Source organism: Zingiber officinale, chromosome 1B, assembly GCF_018446385.1.
Source record: "Zingiber officinale cultivar Zhangliang chromosome 1B, Zo_v1.1, whole genome shotgun sequence".
NCBI lineage: Eukaryota > Viridiplantae > Streptophyta > Magnoliopsida > Zingiberales > Zingiberaceae > Zingiber > Zingiber officinale.
Window position 1 is genome coordinate 101,662,549 of NC_055986.1, and position 7,392 is coordinate 101,669,940.

Here is a 7,392-nt window from a genome sequence, read left to right on the forward strand (position 1 = left end):
ACACCAACAGTACACAACCTCATCACCTGCTGGAAACAACTGGATCACGAAGGAATCAAGCAAAGACCACAGATCAACAAGAAATGGAGAACTCTAATCCAACAATACCTAATTCCAACCAGAACCTACCTCCAACCGGGACCTCAGTCAACAGCAACATAGAAGGGATCCAAGATCACCTTCACAGAACCTCCCCTCCCTAGATCGGATCAAGATTGGAATCAAGCACAAGATTGGAGATCACAGATCAAACCATAGCTAAACAATTCACCTACCTCAAAGATAGGTGACAACCAAGAGACGAGAAGGAATCGGTTGCTTACCTTCAAGGCCGGCAACGACACTGGAACAGAGCTAGGGCTTGGCAGGAACAATAGGATAAGATCAAGAGAACCGGGATGAAGTAAACCAGAAGAGGGGAAAGGGAAGGTCTACCGGTTGAAGAGGATGCAAGATCCGGCTCCTCACCGTGCCCTAGCCACCGAGAGGTCGTCGGACCGTCCGCGAGAGAGAAGGTCTGCGGTTGGATCGAAGCTCAATAGATGCCGATGCCGGCGAGGAAAGATCGCCGGAGCTGGAACCCTAATCCCGTGGCATCGCTCGTCCGCGAGAGTGAGCACAGAGGAGAGATCAGGAAGAAGAGAGGGGAGAAGGGCGCGGCTTCGAGCAGGGGAGATCGGGGAAGGAATGAGTTAGGGATCGGCGATTTTGGGAAAGAAAAGGAAAAGAATTTGAATTTATAAATAAAACATTTCCTCACTTAAATTGGTATCACAAACAGGCTTTATCCGTGCCCACCGATTGATCCCCTCAAAACTCTCCATACGAGCTCCGAAAAATTCCCAGAAAATTTCTAAAAATTCTGGAAAAATTCTATAAGGCTATTTCTCAAATAACCCTATTATTTAAATTTTCGAGATCTCACATCCTCCCCTACTAATAAAAATTTGGTCCCCAAATTTCGCTATAACCAACAGCAAACACTCAAATATAACCAAACAGTATAAATGTTGAAAGAAACTCTAACCCACATACCTCAAGTAAAAAGATGAGGGTATCGAGCTCGGATCGTATCCTCCAACTCCCAAGTAGCCTCCTCGTCAGAATGATGCTGCTATCCGACTTTAACCAGTCGGACAGTCTTGTTCCGCAGCTGACGCTCTCTATGGTCCAGAATCCGCACCGGAACCTCCTCGTAAGTAACATCAGGCTGAATAAGAACAGATATATCTGACAGAACTTGTGCCGGATCGGATACGTATCTCCTAAGCATAGATACGTGGAATACATCGTGAATGCCAGCTAGAGATGGTGGTAGCGCCAGACGATAAGCTACTGCTCCAATCCTCTCTAAGATCTGGAATGACCCAATATATCGGGGAGCTAGCTTACCTCGGAGACCAAATCTCTTCACCCCTTTCGTGGGTGAAACTCTAAGAAATACATGATCACCAATGGAGAACTCCAGGGGTCTCCGTCTCTGATCAGCATAACTCTTCTGACGGTCCTGAGCCTCTGACATCCTCCGTCTGATAGTACGAACTAACTCTGCATTCTGCTGAGCTCTCTGAGGTCCTACCAACTGGGCCTCCCCAACCTCTTCCCAGAGGATGGGTGTCCGACAAGGCCTACCATACAACGCCTCAAACGGTGTCATCTGGATAGCAGAATGATAGCTGTTGTTGTAGGAGAACTCCACCAATGGCAGGTGGTCCTCCCAACTGCCTCCGAAATCCATAACGCAAGACCTCAGCAAGTCCTCCAAAGTTTGAATGGTCCGCTCTGACTGTCGATCTGTCTGCGGATGGAATGTCGTACTGAAACGGAGTTGTGTGCCCAAAGCCTGCTGCAGACTCTGCCAAAATCGGGACGTAAACCGTGGGTCTCTATCCGATATAATGCTCAACGGTACACCATGTAATCTGATAACCTCACGATAGTATAGCTCTGCTAATCGATCCAGCGAATCGGTCTTCCGGATCGCTATAAAATGTGCGGATTTGGTTAATCGGTCAACGATTACCCAAATCGCATCATGGCCTCGTCGAGTCCTAGGCAATCCTACCACGAAATCCATAGTAATATGCTCCCACTTCCACTCTGGAATAGGGATCCTCTGAAGTAACCCAGCAGGTCTCTGGTGCTCATCCTTCACCTGCTGACAGATAAGACATCTAGCAACAAACTCCGCGATGTCCTTCTTCATACCGTTCCACCAATAGGAACGCCTCAAATCCCGATACATACGGGTCTCGCCTGGGTGGATAGCAAATCTAGAGCGATGAGCCTCCTGAAGTAACTCCTCCATGACCGGGTGAGACTGAGGCACACATAATCTGCCTCGTAAATAAACAATACCTCGCTATCTCGCAAAATCGGTCACGTCCGAAGCTATCCGCCGCTAATGAATCAGAATGCCGATCTCCTACCGAGCCTCTCGAATCCTCATCCCGATCGACGATCGAGCAACCATAGTAACAAGAATACCCTGCTGTCTCTGCTCCTCAAGGCCCAACTCGGCGAATCCACAGATCAAGTCCGTGATCGACTCGATGACAAGCTAAAGTCCTCTAGACTTCCCAGTGCATCAAGAACCACATTAGCTTTACCCGGATGGTAACTAATAGTACAATCATAATCCTTCAGGAACTCCATCCATCTCCTCTGTCGGAGATTGAGTTCCTTCTGTGTGAAAATATATTTGAGACTCTTATGATCAGTAAGAATCTCAAAAGTAATACCATAAAGATGATGTCGCCAAATCTTCAAAGCAAAGATAATAGCGGCTAGCTCTAAATCATGTACTGGGTAGTTCTTCTCATGCTCCTTCAATTGACGAGAAGCATAAGAGACTACCCTACCGTGTTGCATCAATACAGCACCCAAGCCCTGAAGAGATGCGTCTGTATAAAGTACGAATCCGTCATCACCAGAAGGTAAAACCAAAACTGGTGCTGATACTAATCTCCGCTTCAGCTCCTGGAAGCTGGTCTCGCAAGCCTCTGACCACGTGAACTTCATGCCTTTCCTAGTCAGACGTGTCAATGGCATAGCAATGCTGGAGAAACCCTCAACGAATCATCGGTAATATCCAGCCAAGCCCAAGAAACTACGAGTCTCCTGAACTGACTTCGGCTGCTCTCAGCTGGTGATAGCCTCGATCTTCTGAGGATCTACTGAAATACCACGGCTAGACACCACATGTCCCAGAAAACCAACTGAGGATAGCCAAAATGCACACTTGCTGAACTTCGCATACAAATGATGTTGTCGAAGAGTCTCCAAGACTATACGAAGATGCTGTGCATGTTCCTCCTCAGAACGCGAATAGATCAATATATCATCGATAAACACAATAACAAACTGATCTAGGTACTCCAGAAAGATACGGTTCATCAGATCCATAAATACTGCGGGAGCATTGGTAAGCCCGAATGGCATTACCAAAAACTCGTAATGCTCGTATCTGGTGCGAAATGCTGTCTTCTGAATGTCAGAATCTTTAACTCTCAGCTGATGATATCCAGACCGCAGATCGATCTTAGAATACACTGATGTATCTCTAAGCTGATCAAATAAATCCTCGATCTGTGGCAAAGGGTACTTATTTCTGATAGTCACTGCATTCAGCTGCCTGTAATCGATGCACAACCTCAGAGTACCATCCTTCTTCTTGACAAATAGTACTGGAGACACTAAGGTGGAATACCGTGGGGTTCTCCACAAGGACATCGAAATGCTCCTGCCCGTGCATGCCATATACAACTGCTGCAGGGGAAGCTGTCCTTTGTTGACGATGCGAAGATTGGCCTTTCGGCCCACCTTGCTGAGTCCCGGACTGACCAAACCGTCCTCCCGGAACAGAAATCCCGGAAGCTACAAGCCGAGCCTTTAGCGAATAGTCTCGGCTCACGTGCCCAGGCAGTTTACAATAATAGCAAACTAACTGTCCCAGAATGCATGCAGCGATGATGTGATCTCGGGACCCATATCGGGTGAAGTGAGAGTCACCGGTGGATAGTTTCCGGTTCTGCTGAGAAGACCGGGAACGTCCTGATGAAGATTGTCCTAACTTTTGGGGTCGGCCAGATGACCCTGAAGTACCCTGACCCATCTGAGTGCAACTGCTCTGCTGTTGTCCCGTAATCTGTGGCTGCTGGATTTGTCCGGAAGTCCGATCAGTCTGCTTCCTCTTCTTGTCCGCATTCACCCTCTGATGAGCAGACTCAATCATAAGAGCTCTATCCAGTGCCTCTGTGTATGGTGAACTACCAAAATCGGCAACCTTCACCTGAAGATGCCCGTCCAGTCCTTGGACAACCTGAAGCATACGAGATCTATCTTCGGCAACTAACTCAGGACAGAACCTGGCCAACCGATTAAATTCGGCATTATACTCCATCACTGAACGGTTATTCTGCCGAAGACTCAGAAAATCCTGCCGACGTGTCATCTGATACACCGGGGGAAAAATACTGACTCTCGAATGCCTCTCTGAGTCTCACCCAGATAATATGTTGCTCGCCTATATCGAGCGCTGCGTGTCCCACCATATCTCTACCTCATCTCGTACCTAAAGTACGCAGTAGTAGGCACGACTGGAGGGGGTGTCGGGTATACAAAAGGTGATACCACTAGTGGTACAGTCGAGGTATGTACCTATGATGTCGAAACCGTCGGGGTCTTATAATCCGACGTGCCTATAATATCCTGACGAGTCTGTCCCTGACGGACAAGCTCGACCCTAGCAGATCTCTCTGGAGACTCTATCTCCGGAGAATCTATCGGCCTCTTACGTGGATGACCGTGTCTCAGTATCGGAACACGTGTATGTACCATATCTGTAACAAAATGTTACCCAGATATCACTACAGGTATAAGAACTGAAAAATTACCTAAATTACCTATTTGCTGTCTGGAGATATCCTGTCGTTGCTTAGTCCCCTAAAGAACCTCGTCAAAATACCTCGGAATTCCGAAATGAGAAAATCGACGGAATCCGTACAAATCTAAAATACCGAGAAATGCTCACGAAAGTAAGCATCGTAAATCCGAAACCCGATAAGTAGGTATCGCAAAACTTTGCTCTGATACCAAATAAATTGTCACGCCCCAGGTAGTCCATGTCCGAAGAAATTTCGGCAGCATCTCCCCTGTACGGGTGACAATATGAATCTCAGTATACATATATCTATACCTCGGCCGGAACAATACACACAAATAGTAAACAATCCACGCAGTTATATTCAACATTTCTACACAGATATAATATGAACAATCCACGCAGTTATATAAAAAAAAGATGATATAGAAATCAACGAAGATATACGTACACATCCTACTCCACTACAACGAAGAAACGAAATCCACAAAGTAATGAAATATTCGCAGCGGAAAACCAAAAGTAGTAAACCCAATGTGCGTCATAAAGTCCACAATACAAACCCACATCCCAAGTATACGTATAAAAGCGAATACAGAAAAACGATATCTAGAAATCCTCGCGACCAAGGGGCTAGCGACTGGAATCTCTCCTGACGGCCTAAACCTGAAAAATAGTAACAATGGGGTGAGTTCAAAGAACTCAGCCGGTAAACCAATAGACATATACAGCAATATATATCCACCAGTAATAACCTAAGGTACAGTCTCCTAAACCATAGGATCAATAGTACAATTCTCTAACCATACAACCTACGGTATAGTCTCCTAACAGTTCAACAGATATTGAGAGCTGAAATAAACTGTAATAACCAACAATAGGCATAAATCACAATCTATAGCAAGAATAATAAGAAAATGCATAACTGTAATAAACTGTACTCACCTGCGAGGCTTGAGCAAATGACTGTGGACATACACAGACAAAGATAGTCAGAGCAAATAAGCATGTATCCTGTATGCATGTCAATCATATGCAGTCACCCAAGTGTATCATCCAATATGCAACAATCACAATAAATGTAATATGTGCATATGATCCAATATGCATGTATCACACATGTAAAGCAACTAATCCAGTAGAGTAGAGCACTATAGATATGCATCTCTATGAACATATATACACATGGCAAGAGATAAAAATATCCAATCCTGAAGTAAGGCAACTAGCAGATGAAGCATGTGATAGGTATCAACTAGCTAAGACCAAGAGAGAGAATAATCTACTATCTACCACTGGTAAGTATATATAAGCTACACATATCATAAGACATTATCAAAAGATAAGTCAGAGGGTACCGGCCTCAAAGAGAAGGTACAGTCAATCCAAATCCAAAGTCAACGTCGAGACGCCCGTCTCGAATCAAAGTCCTCAAGTCCCAGCTGCTATTGATGCTGGATCAAATGGTTATTCCTATCGGAACCAAGATCACCTTCTCAGATCCTCACTGGTTTCCACAGAACATAATCCTCCTGAAATCCTTCCCTATTCAATTGGGTTCAAGGTGAGATCAAGAACACCAACAGTACACAACCTCATCACCTGTTGGAAACAACTAGATCACGAAGGAATCAAGCAAAGACCACAGATCAACAAGAAATGGAGAACTCTAATCCAACAATACCTAATTCCAACCAGTACCTACCTCCAACCGGGACCTCAGTCAACAGCAACATAGAAGGGATCCAAGATCACCTTCACAGAACCTCCCCTCCCTAGATCGGATCAAGATTGGAATCAAGCACAAGATTGGAGATCACAGATCAAACCATAGCTAAACAATTCACCTACCTCAAAGATAGGCGACAACCAAGAGACGAGAAGGAATCGGTTGCTTAACTTCAAGGTCGGCAACGACACTGGAACAGAGCTAGGGCTCGGCAGGAACAATAGGATAAGATCAAGAGAACCAGGATGAAGTAAACCAGAAGAGGGGAAAGGGAAGGTCTACCGGTTGAAGAGGATGCAAGATCCGGCTCCTCGCCGTGCCCTAGCCACCGAGAGGTCGTCGGACCGTCCGCGAGAGAGAAGGTCTGCGGTTGGATCGAAGCTCAATAGATGTCGATGCCGGCGAGGAAAGATCGCCGGAGCTGGAACCCTAATCCCGTGGTATCGCTCGTCCGCGAGAGTGAGCACAGAGGAGAGATCAGGAAGAAGAGAGGGGAGAAGGGCGCGGCTTCGAGCAGGGGAGATCGGGGAAGGAATGAGTTAGGAATCGACGATTTTGGGAAAGAAAAGGAAAAGAATTTGAATTTATAAATAAAACATTTCCTCACTTAAATTGGTATCCCAAACAGGCTTTATCTGTGTCCGCCGATCGATCCCCTCAAAACCCTCCATACGAGCTCCGAAAAATTTTCAGAAAATTTCTAAAAATTCTGGAAAAATTCTATAAGGCTATTTCTCAAATAACCCTATTATTTAAATTTTCGAGATCTCACACCTTTTAA

General features: G+C 45.6%; 1 long non-coding RNA gene across 1 annotated transcript; it reads right to left on the bottom strand.

Annotated features, from left to right (window-relative positions):
- Nucleotides 1-6,187: 6,187 nt before the first annotated feature.
- LOC121982445 lies at nucleotides 6,188-7,161 on the bottom strand. Its single transcript, XR_006112115.1, has 4 exons — nucleotides 6,894-7,161; nucleotides 6,734-6,812; nucleotides 6,588-6,657; nucleotides 6,188-6,484 (listed from the first exon to the last, which is right to left on the bottom strand). It is a non-coding gene; the product is annotated as an uncharacterized LOC121982445 (long non-coding RNA).
- Nucleotides 7,162-7,392: the final 231 nt, after the last annotated feature.